This window comes from Podarcis gaigeae (assembly GCF_964106915.1).
Source record: "Podarcis gaigeae genome assembly, chromosome: 10".
Classification (NCBI taxonomy): Eukaryota; Metazoa; Chordata; class Lepidosauria; order Squamata; family Lacertidae; genus Podarcis; species Podarcis gaigeae.
The window spans coordinates 7,585,445-7,609,245 of record NC_139686.1 but is presented as its reverse complement, the minus strand read 5'-3'; the positions used below and the strand labels follow the sequence as shown (position 1 = coordinate 7,609,245).

The 23,801-nt window shown below is 46.6% G+C and overlaps 1 protein-coding gene across 3 annotated transcripts in view; it reads right to left on the bottom strand.

The window, feature by feature from the left end:
• The window catches only part of PLXNA4 (plexin A4), a 612,201-nt gene that overhangs the window by 289,516 nt on the left and 298,884 nt on the right, over nt 1-23,801 (bottom strand). Inside the window, exon 1 of one of the 3 annotated variants that reach the window (XM_083699820.1) lies at nt 14,926-15,057. The exons of 1 other annotated variant lie outside the window; for it this stretch is intronic. The gene's annotated coding sequence lies outside the window, so the exon portion shown is untranslated. Of the gene's footprint in view, nt 1-1,018; nt 1,152-14,925; nt 15,058-23,801 lie in introns of those variants that run through there. One more of the 3 variants, XM_083699821.1, reaches the window with a different exon arrangement.

Genomic DNA, 23,801 nt, shown 5'->3' with positions numbered 1-23,801 from the left:
CCAAACAATGCCATCCCGTCGTGGGGATTGGAACTGCGGACCTTCTGATCGGCAAGCCCTAGGCTCTGTGGTTTAACCCACAGCGCCACCCGCGTCCCTTGCTTGGAGGGGTATTTTTGCACTAATAGCACAACAGAAGCAAGGCAAAGCACACAAACGCACACCAAAAAGAAATTGCGGTATATAAAGTTGCAGGCTTTTTTGCAAGAAGCTCTGGGGCATGCAACGAATAGAAATGAAAGCAGTATGTTGGCCTTGAATATTTTCCAGACACAGACTCGTGTGAAAATCGTGATTGCACAGAACCAGCCTGATTCTGTCATGAGTGCAAATCCTCCCGAATGCACCAGAATGAAGGGACCTCAGGGTGACTCAAGATATCATCTAGCGCTCAGTGGTGCTGACCCCACCAACAGACAGCCAGGCTTACCGGGCAACTTCCTTTCTCCACAACTAAAGAAGAAAAAGAAGAAGAGGAAGAGGAAGAGAATGCCTCACATATTTGATATCCCGCTTTATCACTACCCTAAGGAGTCTCAAAGCGGCTAACATTCTCCTTTCCCTTCCTCCCCCACAACAAACACTCTGTGAGGTGAGTGGGGCTGAGAGACTTCAGAGAAGTGTGACTGGCCCAAGGTCACCCAGCAGCTGCATGTGGAGGAGCGGGGAAGCAAACCCGGTTCACCAGATTACGAGTCCACCGCTCTTAACCACTACACCACACTGAAAGCAAGTCAATGTTTTAAAAATCCATATCAGCAGCACTCACATCTCATTCTAATCCCAGCACAAGGCAGCAGCTGGAGAGGTGGCCAGCAGGACACCTGGGAAGCTCTGCTATTGGCAAAGATGTAGGTTGTAATCCAAAGAAAGCATCTCCCAGTGACCCCTTTGTTAAGCCAGACACCCAACCGAGATGCAAAATTAGGTCAAAGCAAGGCCTCTGTGTAAATCAAAGGGCTGGAGCGTTGCTGATCCTTTCCGGTACACTGTATAGATTGCACACACATGGACTCACGCAGGGGGAAAGTTCAAGTAGGTCATTGCTTTCCTGGAAACACCTAAGGTAGAAGCCGCAGTACAGAGGACCTCCCTCTCCACATCCTCACCGTATGCCAGCCAATCAACAACGTCCTCTGGGTGGCTCACAACTGAGCAAACCACAAAGCTGAATCAATCTATGCAGAAAGGGACCGACCACAGCAGCCAGCATATAACCATCATAAGGCAACATGAAAACAGAGCCATAACCCAGCCAGCATGGAAAACAAAATAGATCAAAAACTGCAAAGCATTTTTTAAAACCCTAGTTGTTCAAAGGTCTGGGGAAATAATAATTATAATGTCTTCACCTAGCATGGAGCATATCTTCTTTGTCTTTTATTTTTGGGCTATCACTTGTAGCCGAAGCATAAGCAACAGGTGAGCCTCTCTGGGCAAAGTGTCCTATAACTGGGGAGCCACCACCAAGAAGGCACTGTGCATATGTTTGGCATGCCCATAATCAATGAGCCACCTCTCAAATAAACCTCTCCTGAACATGTAATATACTGTACTTGAGTCAATGTAAAAGTATACCCCCCCCCCATCACTAAGACCCTTGTCTGTGTTCCCCTGCCATCAGCAGTGTGCATGAGAGAGACACTGAGGGATAGGGCCTTTTCAGTCGTGGTGCCCAAATTCTGTAAAAGCCTCCCTAGATAGGTGACTGTGGCCCCAAGACTGTCAGCTTTTAGACACTGTGAAAAATTGTTTTTTAGAACCACTGCCTCTTTGAAATATTTCAGTCTGAAGCAATTTATTTATTGGGATGCCTTTTTCCCCACGATGTTCTTGTTTTGTCTACTGTGAGTCACCAAAGACAGAATGTGAATGAATAAACTACACTATTAGCATTATTATTTCACATCTAGACAGTGCTACGTTTGATAAATGGACATGTCTGCTCTGTTCTGTCCAAAGGACTGAGCTAAAATGCAGCTCGTTCTTCCCAAAACTTTTCACTGTCTTTTGGGTGATGCAAACAGAGTGGGGGACATGCACAGCACAGTCCCATCCTCTCTTGGAAAGCACTTTGCCAAAGAGGGAGGGGCAACAGATGCGAATTGGGACCGGTAGGGCAGATGGCAGGGAGATTAACAGTAGGTGGCGCCAGAGCCCATGAGAGGAACCAGAGCCATTGGCAAGCAGAGCCAACTAATTCTGATTCTAATTCTGACCCTATCTCATTCCCTGTTGAGTTCTACGAAGCCAGCACAAAAAGCCCCTGGTTTCTCCAGAATGTCTCTGGGGCCTCTGTCAGGGCCCTGAAACATAACTGGGGAATTAAGGTGAATGGAGGTGAATTCAGCCACCTCGCCTGGTGCTTCTCTTCAGTGTCCCGTATCATAAAAAGAGAGAAAGTTTAATTAAAAAGAAAAATGGAGACGGGCATCAGCAGCATGGGGCCCTGGCATCTGCCTGACCATGCCAAACTTGGCACAGTTGAGAAGAAGAGGGAGAGCCGTAGCGTTTGCCCTCCTAGGTGTTTGAAATCATGCTGGATTCATAAGGAAAGGGTTAACTAATTGTAAAATGACTAACCAATGGGAACCCAAGGGGAGAAGTTAGAGTTAGGGTGGTAGAAGGGACGTGGGTGGCACTGTGGGTTAAACCACAGAGCCTAGGACTTGCCAATCGGAAGGTCGGCGGTTCGAATCCCCACGACGGGGTGAACTCCCATTGCTCAGTCCCTGCTCCTGCCAACCTAGCAGTTTGAAAGCACGTCAAATTGCAAGTAGATAAATAGGTACTGCTCCGGCGGGAAGGTAAACGGCGTTTCGGTGCGCTGCTCTGGTTCGCCAGAAGCGGCTTAGTCATGCTGGCCACATGACCTGGAAGCTGTATGCCGGCTCCCTCAGCCAATAAAGCGAGATGAGTGCCGCAACCCCAGAGTCGGTCACGACTGGACCTAATGGTCAGGGGTCCCTTTACCTTTACTAGGGTGGTTGAGAAGTCAGTCTGGAGTTAGAGAGGAGATGGAGAAGATAAGTCAGTGGGTTGGGCTAATCTGATGGGAGAGAGTGAGAGAATCTGTTAAGAGGAGTCAGTCAAACAGTTGATATAATCAGTCAGAAGGTATTAGGAAGGAATAGGCCGGTAAAGAAACTAAAGTTAATAAACTGACAGGAATATTATCTGAGAAACCATAAACTTGTTAAGGCTTATAAAATAAACTTATTTGTTTGGTTCAATTTTAACAACTGTCTGGACTGTGTTTTCCCCGAAAGTAACGGGTTGGTGGCAGCGGGGAAGCAAGCACAGTGGTGGCACAGGGATCAATAGACCGTTAAACGTCCGGGGACCCTGTGTGATCACCACAAGAGCCTTCGCGTACTGGGGACATCCCCATGGACACAACCCACTAGGAATTTCTTGTGCACAAGGAGATCTCTTGCTCATCTCAGCAAGTTCCCAGGGGAGAACATCCTGGGCTTACCTCCCTTTTCACCAGGCTCTGAGTCCTGTACCCTGAAGGCCAGCGATAGTCTTGGGCCGCCGGCCACGGTGGGAGGTGATTCAATTCACCTCCATTTCATCTCTCCTCTGAGTGAGGGCCCTCCGCGCCAAGCCCACACAACAATAACATTCCCCAGTCAATTGACAGATGACATAATTTTTGAAATCTTGGTTTACACACACTCCCACCGCGCTGGCTGATTGATAAATTAGACACTTACAAGGCTTGTGCTAATCAATGGGAAGCGTTCGTTTGTAGCAACAAGAGGCAAGCTCGGGAGAGCTCATTTTTCAAGGTAACAGCCTGCCAAGAGCAAGCATTCAGCGCGCAAGGAGCCCTGCCAAGGCATCCATTAGCCGAGGCTGGGCTCACCCCAGAAGCAGCCGGCCTCTGCCAGGAGGAGCAGGGCCTACCCTTCCTGGGGGTTTGTGACATTGGGCAATGGATTTCCACCTTCGGCGGAGCTTCGCACACAGTGTCCTGCAGGACATTTAGTCTGCAAAGAATGTCAGTGGCTGTGGATTCTCTGCACTGAGCTTCTAAGGTATTATAATCACAGAATAGTAGACTTGTAGAGCTGGAAGGGACCCGAAACATCCTCTAGGCCCAACTCCCTCCAATGTAGGAATCCCAGCTAAAGAATACCTGACAGGTGGCCATCCAACCTCTGCTTAAAGACCTCCATGGAAGGGGAGTCCATAACCTTCTGAGGGCATCTCTTCCACTGTCAAACAGCTCTTAAGGTAAAGGTAAAGGGACCCCTGACCATTAGGTCCAGTCGTGACCGACTCTGGGGTTGCGGCACTCATCTTGTTTTACTGGCCGAGGGAGCCGGCATACAGCTTCCGGGTCATGTGGACAGCATGACTAAGCCGCTTCTGGCGAACCAGAGCAGCGCACCGAAACGCCGTTTACCTTCCCGCCAGAGCAGTACCTATTTTTCTAATTGCACTTTGAGGTGCTTTCAAACTGCTAGGTTGGCAGGAGCTGGGACCGAGCAAAGGGAGCTCACCCCGTCGTGGGGATTCAAACCACCGACCTTCTGATCAGCAAGTCCTAGGCTCTGTGGTTTAACCCACAGCGCCACCCGTGCTCTTACTATAGAATATAATTTAAAGCACACCCAATGGTCATTTAAACTGCATGTTGGGGACTAGTTTTTTACTCACAGAGCTGCATTTCCATGCACCCTTCATTCCCAGGAGTCGTTTGTTTGCTTTCCCTGGCTTCAGAGGGTAGGACCCGAACAATGGATTCAAGTTACAAGAAAGGAGATTCCAACTAAACATCAGGAAGAACTTTCTGAAAGTAAGAGCTATTCGACAGAAGGAGCGTCTCCATCCCCATCGTTCAGCCCGGACACTGAGATCCAGCGCCGAGGGCCTTCTGGTGGTTCTCTCACTGCGAGAAGTGAGATTACAGGCAGAAGGCCTTCTCGGTAGTGGCACCCGCCTTGTGGAACGCCCTCCCATCAGATGTCAAAGAAATAAACAACTACTCTACTTTTAAAAGACATCTGAAGGCAGCCCTGTTTAGGGAAGTTTTTAATGTTTAATGCTGTATTGTGTTTTTAATATCCGATTGGGAGCAGCCCAGAGTGGGCGGGGTATAAATAATAAGTAGTAGTTGTTGTTGTTCTCCTTCTCCTTCTCCTTCTCCTTCTCCTTCTCCTCCTCCTCCTCCTCCTCCTCCTCCTCCTTCTTCTTCACATTCTGTTTGCTACAGCCTCAGTTTTGCCTGTTTGGAATCAACTGCTTGCTTAGGCACCCAGAAGCCTGAGAGAGCCTGCTAACTCATTCCTAATCTTTCCTATCAGGAAGCCCTAGCTGGTTTAGCAGCACTTCCATCCACATAAACACATTTGGGAATCTGTCCGCATGTGCTGCTGACTGCATGAGGACGCATATGACGTGATGCTTGGAAACTGTTCTTGTGGCGACTCACTTGCAAAGCTGGCAGGCCAGACACTGTTCTTCAGTTGCAGATGGGATCATGCCTGCCTCACGCACATGGAATGCAATGATGACCTCCTGGGATCTGGAGGGGGGGAATGGCTCCAAAGAAGTGTAGCAGGTCTTGCCACAAAGGGGTCTTTGACTGACTGGTGTGTGTCATCAGGGAAACGGGACTGAAGGCTTTTTGAGATCACCACGATTGCCCAAGCAATGCACAGCCACTTGAAAAGATCCTAGCCGGACTGCAGCAGACAGATGTACATGCTCAGACTGAGAGTCAGTGGGCACTCAAAGAGAAACAGCTCCCCTCTTTGAATCACACACAAACAAACACAAACACCACACATGGATGAACTATTGGAAAACTGAACCCAATTCCCTACCGGAACTCTTTGGCACGCATAGTCTGCAGAGTTTGGCTTGTGTTTTTTTCTGTTACAGAGTAGGCTTTGCCAGTTGCAATCGCTAGGACTTGCATTGTTAGAAAATAACAAGGTTGATTATCATAGAACCGTAACAGGGCAGCGTTGGAAGGGACTGCAAGGCCCATCTAATCCAACCACCATGGAATCACAGTTAAATAACCCCAGACAGATGGCCATCCAATCTGTGTTTAAAAACTTCAAGTGAAGTCTTCTCCAGTGAAGCCCATTTCACTGTCGAACAACTCATAGGGGTCGTCCACATTTCTGCTTAAACACACATGGGTCCGAGTGGTTTTCTGCTTGACCCACACTTTCTAGGCATGAGCCCAAGCAGTTTCCCCCTTGCCTTGCTCCTTTCCAAAGGAAAACCCGCTCTCTAGTGCTCATTCAGAGCAAGCATCAATCCGGAGAAAACTTAAATTGTTGTTTGGTCCAACTGAACACTAAAGAGTGGTTTTTCCCAATCAGAAAACAATGGAGCAAGAGGAAGCCCTTACTGTCAGAGAGTTCTTCCTCATGCTTAGTGGTAATCTCTCTGCTTGTAGTTTGAATCCATTACTTCAGGTCCTACTCTCTGGAGCATCAGAAAACAAGCTCGCTCCATCTTCCATGTCAGAAGCCATTCAGATCTTTGAAGATGCTGTCCTATCACCTCTCAGTCTCTTCTCCAGACCAAACATCCCAAACTCCCTCAATATTTCCTCATAGGGATTGGTTTCCAGACCCTTGATCATCTTGGTTGCCCTCCTCTGTACACTTCCAGCTTGTCAACATCCTTCTTAAGTTGTGGTGCCCAGAACTGGACCCAGTATTCCAGGTGTGGTCTGACCAAGGCAAAATAGAGTGGGATTATTACTTCCCTTGACCTGGACACTAGACTTCTGTTGATGAAGCCCAGAATAGCATTAGCTTTTTTTGCTGCTGCACCACACTGTTGACTCATGTTAAACTTGGGTTCTGCTAAGATCAATTGTTTTTGGTCACGTGTCAGGTCATGTCAGCGGTCCCCTATCCTATATTTCTGCATCTAATTCCTTAGAATAAAAATGCCATTATTATAGGAAGTGCCTAACTTCAATAGGAGTGTGTGTAAACCAAGTTTGTAGATCTAACCTAACAAATCTAGAGAAGATGAAGGCAGCTATGTTTGCTCCTTTCTTCTCAGAGGATAGATTCAAGGTGATCTCTCATCTTGAGGTCCCACAGAGAAGTGTAGGAGGAGGAAGTTGTAAACAGGATTCAAACTAAGATGTACCTATCTAAACATCAAAGAGGTAGGGAGGTCAGCTGAGCAGTTAACTTGGGATAGTCTGGAATAGTCTAGGAATCTGGAGGTTCTTAACTCTATCTGACTTAACCACACAAATCCATCTTTTGAAAGCTGTGTTGTGCCCAAACTTTCAAAAAGAAAACCACAATTTCTGTACGTATCATAGAGAATAGGGAGGCATATGAAAATACAAGAGTCCAGGAGCCCTAATGAATGCACTGGTAGCCCAAATATGTCCTGAAACTCAGGTAATTTGGGGGTTACAGCAACGGTGGCTGGATTGCTCAGAGCGGACCTGTTATTTTGCTGCCAGTGCTGCCTGCAGCCTTGCACAATACCTGGCCTCTTTATTCATTTATTGGCAGATTTATAGACTACACTTTCATAAAAAATATATATAGCAAGGTAGTATACAGGATACAATATTACAACAATAAGAGCAGTAAATGTGTCCATAAAAATGTTAGTCAATACCGGTCAGTTATAAAGAAATTCACACTTCAAAGGGTGGTCTGAGTAACATGGCCGTTAGGAGATGTCTAAAAGAAGGCAGGGATGATAGCTGCCAAACCTCTCCTGGCAGGTAGTTCCACAGGGCAGGGTCTGGCACACTAAAGGCTCAGTCCCTAGTAAAGTCTGGCTGGACCTCAGGGGTGTGGAGGAATCACAAGAAGAAGAAGAAGAAGAAGAAGAAGAGTTTGGATTTGATATCCCGCCTTTCACTCCCTTTAAGGAGTCTCAAAGCGGCTAACATTCTCCTTTCCCTTCCTCCCCCACAACAAACCCTCTGTGAGGTGAGTGGGGCTGAGAGACTTCAAGGAAGTGTGACTGGCCCAAGGTCACCCAGCAGCTGCATGTGGAGGAGCGGAGACGCGAACCTGGTTCCCCAGGATTACGAGACTACCGCTCTTAACCACTACACCACACTGGCTCTCAGTGGGCCCATCAGAGGATCTCAGTGATTGAGGCAGACCATAAGGAATCTGACAGTACTTTAGGACTAATATGTGATTCCTCGGGGGGTGGGGGTGGGCTAGATGACCCTCAAGGGTCTCCTCCAACACTACATTCCTATGTTTAGGGTTCTTTGTGAATTCACCAAATAACATCAAACCCAGCCTGGTGGCCACCTAACACAGTTTTCTCATCATCAATGTGTTTGTTTCACAGAATTAGGGAATAATATAAATGTAGAGATGAAAGGGACCACACAGGTTGTCTAGTTGCAGGAATCTTTTGCCTAACATGGTGCATGTTGTTCGGATGCCTGATTATCGTCTTTCACAGCAACTACTCTATTCTGAACTTAAAAATGGAAAGCGTAATTCCGGTGGTCAACAAAAGAGGTCCAGAGACTCTCTGAAGGCAAATCTTAAATAAATGTAGTATAAACACGGACAACTGGGAAACACTGGCCTGCGAGCGCTCCAGCCTTTGCCAAAGGTGTAATGGGCTTTGAAGATGCTCGAACTCAGGACGAAAGGGAGAAACGAGCTAAGAGGAAGGCAAGTTCGGCAAATCCACACCGTGATCAACTCCCATCAGAAACCTATTTCCCCACTATGGAAGGATGTGTGGATCCAGAATTGGCCTCCACAGTCACTTACAGACTCACTGTTAAAACTGTGTTTATGGAGGACAATCTTACTCGGCTACAAGTGATAGCCAAAGAAGAAGAAGCTTGAACCCACAGCCCTGAGATTAACAATCTCATGCTCTACCAGCTGAGCTAAGCAAGGCAGATTTGTTTATTGCACCTTCTTTCCAGCAGGGAGCTCAAGGAGACATACACATTTTTCCTCCCCATTTTATCCACAAGATGACCTTGCAAGGTAGGTAAGGCTGTGAGCGAGTGATGGACGCAAGGCCACACAGTGAGTTGGGGATTTCAAGCCCTAGTCTCTCTCTAACCTCTGCACCACCACATTGGCCCAGAGCAAGGGTAGGCCACCTAATGCTCGGGGGCCACATCTGGCCCAATCGCCTTCTAAATGCGGCCCCCGGACGGTCTGGGAATCAGCATGTTTTTACATGAGTAGAATGTGTCCTTTTATTTAAAATGTATCTCTGGGTTATTTGTGGAGGAGTGGGGACGTGAACCCAGTTCACCAGATTACGAGTCTACCATTCTTAACCACTACATCTCCCAAGTTCAACCCTGGCATCTCAAGGTAGGGCTGGGTGAGAAGGCTGTCTGAAAACCTGAAAAGCCTCTGCCAGCCAGTGCCCATTAGATGGACCAATGACCATAGCTGTCAACCTTCCCTTTTTTTGCGGGAAATTCCCTTTTTCAGCGCCGTTTCCCACTGCTTCCCGCTGCTATCCCGGATTTTTAGATGTCCCGTGGTCTGTCCCCGGGACAGGTGAGGCTGCTAATCCCTTATTTTCAAATCTGAAATTTGACAGCTATGCCAATGACCAGACACAGTGTAAGGCGCCTTCTTCCCCTCCTAAGCCAGGCATAGACAACCTAAGGCCCGTGGGCCGGATGCGGCCCAATCACCTTCTCAATCCAGCCCCCAAACGGTCCGGGAATCAGCATGTTTTTACATGAGTAGAATGTGTCCTTTTATTTAAAATGCATCTCTGGGTTATTTGTGGGGCCTGCCTGGTGTTTTTACATGAGTAGAATGTGCCCTTTTATTTAAAATGCATCTCTGGGTTATTTGTGGGGCCTGCCTGGTGTTTTTACATGAGTAGAATATGTCCTTTTATTTAAAATGCATCTCTGGGTTATTTGTGGGGCCTGTCTGGTGTTTTCACATGAGTAGAATGTGTGCTTTTATTTAAAATGCATCTCTGGGTTATCTGTGGGGCATAGGAATTCATTCATATTTCCCCTCCCAAAAATATAGTCCAGCCCCTCACAAGGTCTGAGGGACAGTGGACCGGCCTCCTGCTAAAAAAGTTTGCTGACCCCTGGCTCAGAGCGTTGCCTGCCGCCTGCTGCTGTGAGCTACCTGTGCCAAGCTTGTTTGCGGCGTCAAATGTTTTCTTTCCATTCCGCTTTGCCTGTGTTCCTGGCTAGTTGAAGCGACAGCTCAGGTTGATTCCTCTCCCTCTTCTGTCTTTCCTTTTGCTGTCCCTGAAGCTGTTCACGGAAGGCGGGGAGAGGGAAGGAGGGAAGAGCGAGGAGCGCCTGTCGCTCACCGGCCTGAGCAATCGCCCTCCTTTGGGAACCTGAGGCAACCCGGTCAATGAAACTCTACCCAAAGTGGTTTTGACATGAGGTCACGGACCGAGACAACGCAAGGTCAGGAGTTCAGCGTCAATACAACAAGTGCCAGTCACTGCACAAAGGCGGCGGAGATCAGACATGGCTATCAAGCGAGGGCTGTCCGCAAGAGCAATCGAGCACCGAAGACAGAGCTCTGGCGGCTGCTTACTTCAGAGACGCTTCTCTCGGACTGTGCCAGGCCTTTTCTCCACTGCCAGGTCTCCTCAGCCTCCCGCCCCCTGCCTTTCAGACACAGACAAGCCAACAAACCAATAGACCATAAAGAAAGGAATCTCACAAGAACATGAGACGTGCTCCCCTGTTCTCACAGTGGCCGGTCAGATGCCTGTGGGAAATCCACAGGCAGGATCTGAGCGCAAGAAGTCTCGCCCCTCTTGTGGTTTCCAACAACTGGCATTCAGAAACATCACTGCTGCCTCCAACTGTGGTGGCAAAACATGGCCATTGCAGCCAGGAGCCATTAGCTCTTCCATTTCTCCATGGAGAAATATGGTAGCTAATGGAACCATGGTTAACTCCTGAACCACAGGATCAAGTGCTTGGTCTATGAATAATTGAAAAAAAGAAATCAGAAAACACATGACTAGGTTGAGAATTAAAGCTTTGGCATTTGCTTTCATGGACAGGGAACAAATACAGTGGTACCTCTGGTTGTGAACAGGATCCGTTCCGGAGCCCCGTTCGCAACATGAGAGAACGCAACCCGTGTCTGCACAGGTCACGATTCGCATGACACGATTCACATGACATAATTTTGCGTGTCTGCACATGCGCGAGTGGCGAAATCCGGAAGTAACCCTTTCTGGTACTTCTGGGTCGCCACGGGACGCAACCTGGAAAAATGTATCATGAGGTATGACTGTATTGTAACAAAGGGGAAATATGATATATTGTAAAAAAAAAAAAAAAAAAAAAAAAACAGCAGAACGCAATCGGGAGGATAATAAATCAGAAATGGAAGTCGAGGGAAGTCCAAAGGGAGGGAGGGAGGGAGGGAGGGATATTATGAAAATTGTGTGTTGTGGATAGAAGTATATTTGTGATGAGGAAAAAAGAAAATTAATTTAAAAATAAAAGAGAATTAAAGCTTTGAGGGTATAACTGATCACTAAAGCCTTTTTTTTAAAAAATCAGAATCACAGAATTATAATGTTGGAAGGGCCCACGAGGGTCATCTAGTCCAGCCCCCTGCAATGCAGGAATCTTTTGCCCAACGTGGGGTTTGAACTCACAACCCTGAGATTAAGAGTCTCATGCTCTACCAGCTGAGCTATTTCATTGCATATTCTCTCTATTAGCTTATGAATTTCTCTAGACTTTTTTTTCTTGCAGTCTCTCGTTCTGCATAAGGTGTTTTTGATCGATTTTTTTTTAAAAAAAAGAAATCACTATAAAAAAATTGCACATTGCTTTCAATCGTTTTAAACTTTTTAAGGTTGCAGCTGATAAATTCTTATTTACTTACATTATGGGCACCTACTTTCACAGAGTATATTATAGGGTTGCCATATTTCAAACAGTGAAAATCGGAACAGAAAAGTTGTTTTTTGTCCAAAGTTGTTGAGCTGCTTTGGCCAAATCACAAAAAAGACATTTTTGAGCTTTTTTAATGGGAAATTGGCAAAACAACGCTGCCGACATGGGTTTCCTTACCCCTGGTTTTCCCCAGACATTTTGCTGATTTCCGGATATCTTCAGGAAATTCCAGATGTATAGCAACCCTACATAATAATAGGTACAGTGGTACCTCGGGTTAAGTACTTAATTCGTTCCGGAGGTCCATACTTAACCTGAAACTGTGGTACCTCAAGTTAAGAACAGACCTCCAGAACAAATTAAGTTCTTAACCCAAGGTACCACTGTATTATTATGAACACTACATGGTGGCAAGTTACCGTATTTTTCGCTCTATAAGACGCACCAGACCACAAGACGCACCTAGTTTTTGGAGGAGGAAAACAAGAAAAAAAATATTCTGAATCTCAGAAGCCAGAATAGCAAGAGGGATCGCTGTGCAGTGAAAGAAGCAATCCCTCTTGCTGTTCTGGCTTCTGTGATAGCTGCACAGCCTGCATTCACTCCATAAGACGCACACACATTTCCCCTTGCTTTTTAGGAAGGAAAAAGTGAGTCTTATAGAGCAAAAAATATGGTAAGTATTTCATTCTGAAGGTGCGTGCAGCCGTTACAACAGCAGCCAGGCTTTCTAGCTGCTTAGAGCTGCGGTCGCCTGCAAGAGTTATAGCGGAGATGTTTGAAAGAGGCAGCCTGTGGACCACCTCATGACTCTGCGAGCGAGTGCAAAATCAGAATAATACATTCCACATTAGCCTGGATGAAGTCACCAACTACAGAAGGAATGCCTCTGATGAAACATTTACTCTCCAGCTCAGTATTATAAAGGCCTCCCTTCGCAATGTTTTGGACCCTCCCTCCTTGGAGGTTTTTAAGCAGAGGTTGGATGGCCATCTGTCATGGATGCTTGAGTTGACATTCCTGCGTTGCAGCTGGGGTTGGACTAGATGACCCTTGGGGTCCCTTCCAATGCTATGATTCTACCATTCTCCTCCCTTTTACGCACCAGTCCCTCTGTCCACCTCACAAGACACCAGGCTTTGTTCCCAGCAGCAGCTCCCAAAAATCAGCAATGGTGTGCACATTTTAGTAATGCTGAAACAGACCAACGTAGCTCATTCTCTCTCTCTCTCCCGCCTTCCCCTGCTTGCCAGTTCTTTCATTTTCCGCTGCTCCCCTTTGAGGAGCAGAGGAGGACACCTAATTAGAAAAAGGAAGAAACTCTTGTTTGCACACACAGATCTTGGCAGGCAGGCAGAAGAGGAAATGCAGCGGGGGAAATATTAGTCGGCGCCTTAATATCTTGGCAACCAGGGGAGGCAAAATGCAAAGGAAAGGAAGTATCTAAGGGTTTTTAATACTTCCTCTTTCAGATAAGATAATTTCTTCTGAAGAAGCAACAGAGTGCATGGGGGCTCTGGGAAAAGTCCTCATCGGAGTCTAGGGTCGGTAGGCTTTAGTTCTTCAGCTTTGTGACATACAGTGGTACCTCGGGTTACAGACACTTCAGATTACAGACGCTTCAGATTGCAGACTCCGCTAACCCAGAAATAGTACCTCGGGTTAAGAACTTTGCTTCAGGATGAGAATAGAAATAGTGTGGCGGCAGCGGGAGGCCCCATTAGCTAAAGTGGTGCTTCAGGTTAAGAACAGTTTCAGGTTAAGAACCGACCTCCAGAACGAATTAAGTTCTTAACCAGAGGTACCACTGTATTAGGGTAAGGGAGCACTGGGGATGAGTTTATGGAACCAAGCAGGCAATGGTCTGAAAAAGTTTGGAAACTGCTATTTCTGGGTTAGCAGAGTCTGTAACCTGAAGCATCTGTAAGCCGAGGTACCACTGTAAAACATTATTCAGAACAGCGGTCTGCATGACCCACTAGGGAAGATAATAGCACAACAGAATTCAAAGTAGTAACAATTAATTGAACATTCAAGATTCAGTTAAAACTATTTAGTTTTAGCTGAACAAAACTGATGAACTTCATCCAGCGATACTAGCTTTTTAAAGTTCGATAATCTCCTGTACCTCCAGCATCCCAAGCTTTCCCCCTTGCCACTTAGCACAGATGCTGAAGCTGAGGCTCCAATACTTTGGCCAACTCCTGAGAAGAGAAGACTCCTGGAAAAGACCCTGATGCTGGGAAAGATGGAGGGCACAAGGAGAAGGGGACGACAGAGGATGAGATGGTTGGGAGTGGAAGACAGGAGTGCCTGGTATGCTCTGGTCCAGGGGGTCACGAAGAGTCAAACACGACTAAACAACTAAACAACAACAAGGTAATTCCCCCCTAGGGGGTGGTACTGCCCAATTTGGGTACCACTGGTGTAGGCGGTGCCAGCTCATCCTAGCTCCAAGGTGCAGGAAATGGACAATCGGAGCTTCAACTGTGGGGCTGTTGTCCCAACATCTCCTGCTGACCTATGGATCAGGGCTAAGAGGGCAGCTGGGGAGGAAACGAATTTCACCAATTGATGGAACTTAGCAGCCGGCAAAATTGAATCAAGCCACACTTTTCCGAGATCTTCCTTGACCTGTGCAAGTTAACTGCCAAAACCATCTGACAGAGTGCTTGTCATGGGGATAATCTTCTGTGCAAAACATGCATTAGGAAATGAAGGGCATGCTTGCTAAAGGACAGTAATTCCATATAATTTCTCTCTCTCTCTCGTCCATCCGCACACTCACTTACTGAACTAGCTTTACAGCTGAGCTGGGAGAGGTGACAAGACAATTTTGACTGCCAGTTGCCACGAGGTGGCAGCATATAAGTGAAAGCAGTTTGGTGTGAGCAGAATGGGGCAAAGATGCACCTGCAATCAGGTTTTGGTCCTAAAGGGATCTTGTTCAGAAGGAGGGGTTTTTTTTTCTCTTTCCAATTGCCTCCTGGTTAGATCTGTGCATTGGAAGAGAAACAAACCTGATGCAACTTCCCGGAAGTTGCATGCTAACAACAACATACCCCTTTTGCTATTTTCTGTCTTGTCCTGCTCAGAGTAGTCAGAAGGGATCCTCCACTTCCAAGCTTATTCAGCCCTATGAGACTCCCCTCCCCTGTGTACCTGAGTATCTGACCAGTTGCTGCACTGTGATCTCATAAATGACATCACAACTTCTCGTTGGTCAACCACTGTGGCCTGGGACCTTTTACAAGAATGCTGGAAACGTACAGTATTTTTCGCTCTATAAGATGCACCAGACCACAAGACTCACCTAGTTTTTGGAGGAGGAAAACAAGGGGGAAAAAATTCTGAATCTCAGAAGCCAGAACAGCAAGAGGGATTGCTGCGCAGTGAAAGCAGCAATCCCTCTTGCTGTTCTGGCTTCTGTGATAGCTGCGCAGCCTGCATTCACTCCATAAGACACACACACAAACATTTCCCCTTACTTTTTAGGAGGGAAAAAGTGAGTCTTATAGAGCAAAAAATACAGTATTTCCAGCTCAGGGGCCTCATTTCATCATACTTGCCCTCCTGGGGGCCATACGCCAGGGTATGGGTGGGGCTAGAGACAGAAGAGGATGAATCGAGAGCCAAAAGTGGTTCGGGAAATGGGCGTGATTCTTCTCTTGGCCCAGTAGGGTGCATCCCAGCCAGTCAAAACCAGCTGGAGAAGGCTACGAAGGGGGATATGAACTAGGTGTGGTCCAGGGATGGGAGGGCAACCTATGGAGCAAGCCAGAGTTCCTGTGGCCCCACAAGAAGCAGTGATGGCCACCAACCTAGTAGACAGCTTTAAAGGAGGATTTGACAAATTCATGGAGGAGAGGGCTAGCAATGGCCACTAGCCATGTCTATGTTCTGCCTCCACTGTCAGAGGCAGCAGTGGTTCTGAATACCAGTTGCTGGAAACCACAGGAGGGGATAGGGCCCTTGCGCTCAAATCCTGCCCCATAGGGGAATCTGGTTGGCACAGTGAGAGCAGGATGCTGAACTAGATGGGCAACTGGCCTGATCCAGCAGGAACCTAATGTACGTACAGTCATACCTCACATTACGTTTGCTTCATGAAACGTTTTTTCAGGTTGCGTCCTGTGGCGACTCGGAAGTTCCGGAAAGGGTTACTTCCGGGTTTCGCCGCTCGTGCATGCGCAAACACGCAAAATTATGCCATGCACATGTGCGGAAGCGGCAAATCGCAACCCGGGCGTGCACAGATGCACCACTGTGCGTTGTGTTCTATTCATGTTGCGAACAGGCCTCCGTAACGGAGGTACCACTGTATGTTAAACTCACATTAAAAACGAACAGACAAAACACATGCCTGGGTCCTGCAAACAACAACCGCTTTGTCCCCCGGTTCCTAATGTGTCCTTTCCACATGGACCCATCTCCTTATTCGCCACATATAGGGAGAATCTTTCTCCTTCTCCCCACGTAGACTTGCTTCTTTGGCCATTTGCATCGAGTTTTAGCCATTGTTCTCTAAAATTCCTCCGATCCCCAGAATGGTGAATGAGTGGAACACCAGCAGCTTCTGCAATTGGTGGTGGGTTGGGGAGGAGAGGGAGGGAAATATCTCCCCAACCCAGTTTTTCTTTCAAAGCTCTCCAGGGTAGTGAGTAATTTCAAGGACTGCAACAAATGAAGAACAGCTTTTGAGGGTTGAGCAAAATGAAAGAAACATGTCCATGTTGCCAGGCTCAGAAACTCAGGTGAGGGAACACGGAAAAATATGAGCCAGGAGAACGTCCTCCTACCTGCAAGCTCCTTCGGTGCTTTAAATTGCACTCCTTGCACTCTGTTTCAATGAATCCTAGAATTATAAACTTGAGAAGGCTGCAAAGGGTCATCTAGTCCAACTCCCTGCAAAGCAGGATATAGGGTCATGGAACTGTAAAGTTGGAAGGTACCCAAAATGAGTTCAGGGCAGATCCACATGTGAAACCATTGGTCTCCTCCTCTTCTATGTTGTTTGAGCCTTAGGTGTTAATGTCCCACTCATCCAAAGTTTGCACAATGGATAATATTCCCATGGTCCCGAATGTAATGCGATATCCATGAGCCCAAGCCAGATCTGATTGTGCCTCTCAGCCTTGCTCCTTAGCATAATGCAACATCCGTTTTTGGCTGCAGCAATTTCTTCGCCGGCATTATCGGTCGCTGCCACCGCCAGTTTCCAGCCTTTTCTTCCCCAACGGGAATGCTTTCCAGAACAGCCAGGGAGGCGGGTCTCCCACCGTCATCTGCGCAGCACATTTTACGCCTCCTGCAAAGGGGCTTTCAAAGCTGCTCTCAGCTGGGTTGTTTGTACAAACATGTGTATTTGCTGTGTCAACACACATTAGGCAGCAAATGTATTCCGGGGGAAAGGAAACAGATCAGGAGCAGAACCCATCTTGAAAACAAAAAAACAAAAAACTGAAACCACTTGCTGAGGACATCACTGGATGTTCTCAGAGGAGATCCAGACCTGAGCACGTATCTCACAAGAGGGGAGGACCATAGCTCACTGACAAAGCATCCTCCTTGCATTCAGAGGGTCCCAGGTTTGATCCCTGGTATCTCCAAGCAGGGCTGGGAGAGCCTCCTCACTGGAACCTTGGAGAGGTGCTGCTGGGAAGGATTCCCTGTCTGAACCCCTCAGAGAACTGCTGCCAGTCAGTGTAGACCAGTATCTCCCAAACTTGAGTCTCTAGCTGTTTCCAGACTACAATTCCCATCATCCATGACCACTGGCCTTGCTAGCTAGGGATGATGGGAGTTGTAGTCCCAAAAAACCAGCTGGAGACTCAAGTTTGGGAAACACTGGTGTAGACAATTCAGTGGTCTGAATCAGGACAGGGTAGATTTCTATGTTCCTAGGAGCTGCCATTTTTAAAAGCACCCAGCCACACTTCGCTGAGTCCCAGTAGCTCATTGGTTTGGCATTCAGAAGGCCCCAGGATGCATTTTGGTGTATGTGCTCCTGGACTTGGATGAATTAGAGCAAAGCCTTCTGGCACACAGCGTGAGGGATCCCAGAATGTAGTAGATGATAATGTCACCAGATTAACAAATTGTATAAAGTGGATAAGAAAAATGGTTTTGCCTTGGAAAAATCTAAGTTGGAGACGGAGTTGTTAGATACTGAAGGTAAAAACTTATCTAAAATGTACAAGCTTTTGCTGGAGTGGCATACGAAAGATGAACAAGTTAAATCGGTGATGATAGATTGGGCTAGAGATTTAGGACATAATATAATGTTTGAGGACTGGGAAAGATTGTGGAAGAAAGGGGTGAAGTTCACCGCATGTACTTTGTTAAAGGAAAATATTATGAAAATTATGTATAGATGGTATTTGACTCCTGTAAAATTAGCAAAGATGTATCATAATAGTGATAATACATGCTGGAAATGTAAAGAAAAGGAAGGAACATTCTTTCATATGTGGTGGACCTGCTCTAAGGTGAAAGACTTCTGGGAAAAGATTTATAATGAATTGAAAAAAATGTTGAAATATACATTTATAAAGAAACCAGAGGCCTTTCTTCTCGGAATAACAGGTTCGGAACTGCCCAAGAAAGATGTGAATCTATTTTTGTATGCCACAACTACGGCTCGTATTTTGTTAGCTAAAAAGTGGAAAACTCAAGAATTACCAACAGTAGAAGAATGGCAGATGAAGATGATGGATTTTATGGAGCTAGCCAATCTAACCGGAAGAGTCTGCGACCAGAAGGAGGAGGAACACCACGAAGAATGGAAGAAATTCAATGATTATTTAGCTAAATTTGTTAAACTAAAATAACAGGAAATAGCGTCCAGATACTTAATGGGCTTAGGATTGTATTTATGTTAACTGATAAAATAATATGTTTAATACAAGAAGGAGAAGATTTAAGGATGCTAATGTTTAATTTAAAGGGTATTAAAATTGGGATTTGGAAAACCATTATAAGGATATGCAATGAAATTCAACTAAGGGGAAACGAGGAAGTCGTCCTACAAAGTAAATAACTGTTATTTTCAATAAGGTTATGATTTATGTTTTGTTTGTCTCATGTTTTTGTTTGTCGTTGATATTGTAAAAACCAATAAAATTTTTGGGGGAAAAAACAAAAAACAAAATGTAGTAGATGAAAGAAGCTGGGAACTGATGGGAGTCAACAAGCCAAGCTTAAGGGAGGATCGTTGTCCTACCAAAAAGCCCTCTCTTCCCATGGTCTATGCAATGACAGAGCAGGTGCTCTGCATATCATCTCAGTATATTCTGCCATCTGTATCCTTCTATGTATTTTTTTTAAAAAAAATGCATACATTGCTTCTTAGTCAAGATTTCCAAACCGGCGTACTACAGAAAGACAGTTAACTCATCAGATAAGAATCAAATCACAAACAAAAGGTACAGCAGCAGAGATTGTGAGGTGTAGCAGTTAGAGTGTTGGACTAGAACCTGGGAGATCAGGGTTCGAATCCTGACCCATGATGCCCACTAGGTTACTTTGGTCCAGTCGCTGCTTCTCAGCCTAACATACCTCACAAGGTTGTTGTGGGAGTTTAAAAATGAGAAGGGGGTGAAGAATTGTGTACACCACCTTGATCTACTGGGAGAAAAAGGTGGGAGAGAAATACAATAACTAGAAATAAAATAAAATAAATAGTGCAATCATCACCCTGAACTCAGTGGTCATGAAAATGCTTAGGTATTTAAAGAGGCATTTAAACATGCTTTAAAACACTTGACCTGGCACTGGAAACTTCAAATATTGGCAGGCAGACCTCTTTAGAGTTATTGTATTGTATCAACTGGGTGCCAGTGGCAAAAAGGCCCTGTCTCCGTCTGCCATTGAAATCAGGGGCACTTAAGAGAAAAGACCCTGCAGATCATGGTGCTTGGTGCTCCAGAGCTCTTTCCCTTTGCCACACTTTAATGGAAATGAGGGTAACATGGACTCCAACTCCCTGACCATTGACCATGCTGGCTGGGGCTGATGGAAGCTGGAATCACCAGGGCCGTCTTTACCCAGGGCGCAAGAGGTGCAGGGCACCCAGGCGCCAAATTCTAGGGGGCACCAAGTGTATGATCAGTGGCAGTAATGCAGAGAAAGTCCCCACCCCCTCCTCTGTTGCTCTGTTACTCCGTAGCATTATATTTCCCGACGAGTCAGGAAACAAAAGCAGGTTTTTCTGCTGCGTTGTTACAGGTGAGCGATGAGCAATCCCCCCCCGAAAAGCTCAACAACTTTGAGTTTGCCCCTTCCCAAAAAAGCTCAATAAAAGTTAATTTGGGGGTGGCTAAACTAAATTTAGGGGATGCGGGTGGTGCTGTGGGTTAAACCACAGAGCCTAGGGCTTGCCGATCAGAAGGTCGACGGTTCAAATCCCCGCAACGGGGTGAGCTCCCGTTGCTTGGTCCCAGCTCCTGCCAACCTAGCAGTTCAAAAGCGCGTCAAGTGCAAGTAGATAAATAGGTATCTTTCCAGCAGGAAGGTAAACGGCATTTCCGTGCACTGCTCTTGTTCGCCAGAAGTGGCTTAGTCCTGCTGGCCACGTGGCCCAGAAGCTGTATGCTGGCTCCCTCGGCCAATAAAGCGAGATGAGCGCCACAACCCCAGAGTCGTCCGCGACTGGACCTCATGGTCAGGGGCCCCTTTACCTTTTAAACTAAATTTGGGGCTGACGGGCAAATCTTTGCACCCCACCAGCGCCCCGGGGATAACAACATCCGAAAGGGCATCGTTTGCTTAGACGGAGAAATGGAATGCAGGTTTGAGCTATGGAGATGGGAGTGCCCTTGGTTTCCAAAGTTTGAAAGTCTTTCTATTTGCAAAAAAAGTGAGGTCAGCTGGGGAACCTGCAACACCTCACCTTTCAGCAGATGCATGAATGGCTGCTGAATCTCAAGGGGTCCATAGAGACAAGAATCTGTCTCCTGGCCTCAGCCTCATGGCACACTGCATGGGTCACCCTACCAAAAGGAGTTCAGTTGTGTCTGTACCAAATGCTGCATATATTCAGCATGCTCTCTATATTTATACACACGCTTCCTGTCTATCAAAATCAAAACCATCAGGGCCGCTTAGTCCAAAAAACACCCTTGCTCCAAATTTAGCAGATGCTGACCTGAAGTCATGTCCGCCTTGTGCATTTTGAGCCCCTTCAAGCTATTGGCACCAAGAGGCCGCTATTCACTGGAATAGCGATTCCCTCCTGCTGCAAATCCACTATCTAAACAGTTGGGATTTGAGTCCCATCTCTCTGTCCTCTAGACGTTAGGCGTATTTGTGCAACTCAAGCCAATATTTACAGAAACAGCCTCTTATCCAAATAGCCAAAGCATTGCCAGGCCCAATAAAAGAAGAAGAAGCAAACATGTTTCCTTGTAGAAGGAAAGAAACAGCTCCAAAGGCAGTGTGAGAAAACAAGGATGCTGGAAAAGCAAACCTACTTCTCCCCTCCTCACCCCCCACCCCACCCATCATCCCCCAATCTCTGCGCATGCTGCTTCCATCTGTTTGGCATCATCTAAGAGCTGTGGTTTCCAGCAACTGGTATTCAGAAGCTTCGCTGCCTCTGACGGCGGAGCAAAGCACAGCTATTGTTGCTTGTAGCCACGGAGAGCCCTCTCCTCTATGAATTTGTCTAATCCTCTTTTAAAGCCATCTTGGTTGGGTTGCTATCACTGCCTCCCGCAGGAACAAATCCCACAGTTCAGCTGTGTGCTGGACAAAGAAGGACTTTCTGCCCGTAATATTCCAGTGCTCAGCTTCATTGAATGCCCACACATCATTCCAGCTAACAAAGTTGAATGATGTGTGGACAGTCCAATGCTAATCCACCACTAATGCACTTTTAAACCACACCCACACACATACAAAACCACCAGTCTGGAGGGGCCTATATTATATGGAGAGGCCACAGCTCATCCGTCAACCATGATGCGAGCTGAACCTTCATTTGGTTTCATCAGTGGGAATGGAAAAATGGGTGTGCTAGCAAGTAAAAGACAAGTACAGTGGTACCTCGGGTTACAGACGTTTCAGGTTAGATGGTTTGAGTTCTCCGGTGAGCAGAATAACCTTCTTCACTAATTCACAAATTAAGGGGTTGGGCAGGTCACAGCCGGGGTTGTGGGAGGTGATTTGGGCTTAAACACTCTGTCTGAAGCTGCTTCCCAGCGGGTGAGCAGAAAGGAGAAAATCAAGGAATCTTTCCGCTGCACAAATCTGACCAGCCTTGCCCATTTTCTCCTTTGAAGCATCCATCATTTCATCCCACACATTGATTTTGTTGTGTTGTTTTAAGCTGCGCTGTTTCCTTCTTTCAAGAGATGCTCTCTTCTCCTCTCCCCGCCCCTTCCCCCTTTTCTCGTTCTCTAAGAGACAGAGGAATTTCACTGTCAGCCCCAGCAGAGGTGGGGATTTCAGGGGGCAGCTTGATGTTAACTGCCTTACAAAAAGGACTAGGCAGCTGGGTCGCCACACACATCACCGCTGCTCGCTCGGCACGTGACTCTGGTCGTGAAGCTTCGCGGGCTGATGGGACCGCAATGTATCACTCCTGTGGTTTCTGAAGGGTCTGGGCCCCTTTCAGAAAGGTGCCTTAAGAATAAGGTGTGTGGGCTCAGATCAGAGAGTTTCGAAATCACAACTTACTTAGCAGAAGAGGGTAATAACAACACTAAAACTGCCAGTTGAAATCCGCTTTCTCATTTGCAACCCCAACATTTCCTGAACAAATGTGCATCCAAAATAGGATGCTGGACCAGATGAGCTGGACCTGATCCAGCAGATTCTTCTTATGTTCTTGTGTTAGCAACATTTATAGGGTTCTGCACCCATAGTTTAACGCGAGAAGAGGAAACCAATGAAGGGAGGGGGCACAGCTTGAAGGACAAACAAAGTACTGTCTGGCTAACTGTGCTATTTCTCTTTTCCCAGGTAGAAACACCCCCTCAGGATCTGTGCCGCGCAGCCACCTGTCTGAGCTCATTTCTCTCCCCTGCCCACACACACTTTGCCAGTGATGGATCAGGGATATGCCGAGCCGATTCTTAATAACTGTACAATTTACTTAACAAATTTTGAGCTTGTAGTACAGCTTTGTTAATATGTTTAATTTATTGTTACATTTCCTCCAGGTTAATGGTTTACGGGGCCCTAACAATTTAATCTCTGTAGTTATTATGAAGTGCTTGTTTCTTGTTAAAGTGGAAAACGGAGCCGACCGGGGAGATTTACGTGTGATAAACTGGGCCAGAGGGGAGCGCGCGCACACATCCCTCTATTAATAAGTGAAAGAGGCTTTCTCCAGGCTTGCTCGAGTCTCTCATTAAGGGAGCATCTCTGGCTTTCCCTTCGCTAGGCCTGAGAGCCAAGGTGCCCGCAAACAACTCCCAAAAGGAGATGCATCTCAGAAGCAAAGTCCCATTGGGGGGGAGCAGCTTCTCCTTTCCACTCTTAATCGCTTCTGCTGGAATTTTAATGTGCAACAAACTGATATGGCAGTGCCTGCCCTCATAAACACCTCTGAAAACGTACAAAACGAACTGCATAAATAAACTAAACCACAGGATAATAGCAAAAGAGAATGAGTGGCGTTTATTTACATTTAGTCCTGGGTCCCCGTCCCCATCTTACGAAGAGAAACTGCTGCGTCTCCTCCAGCAGAATTGCAAAAAGAGTAAATTGATGGGAGTTGGGGGTTTTGTTTTTTTTTTGCTTTTTGCTTTGCTTGTTTGCAGGATCAGGCTTGTCCTTCAGCCAGGTGGCATGTTAGAGAGGGCTCCCACAGCCCAGCCCATTAGAAAATCCACTGAGCCCCATGAAATCAGCCACTGGCTTTCGGCAACTAATGTTTACAGCTGGATCACTGTGCGTTTCAGGCTGTCAGGAGAACAAGCCCATTAATCCGTGC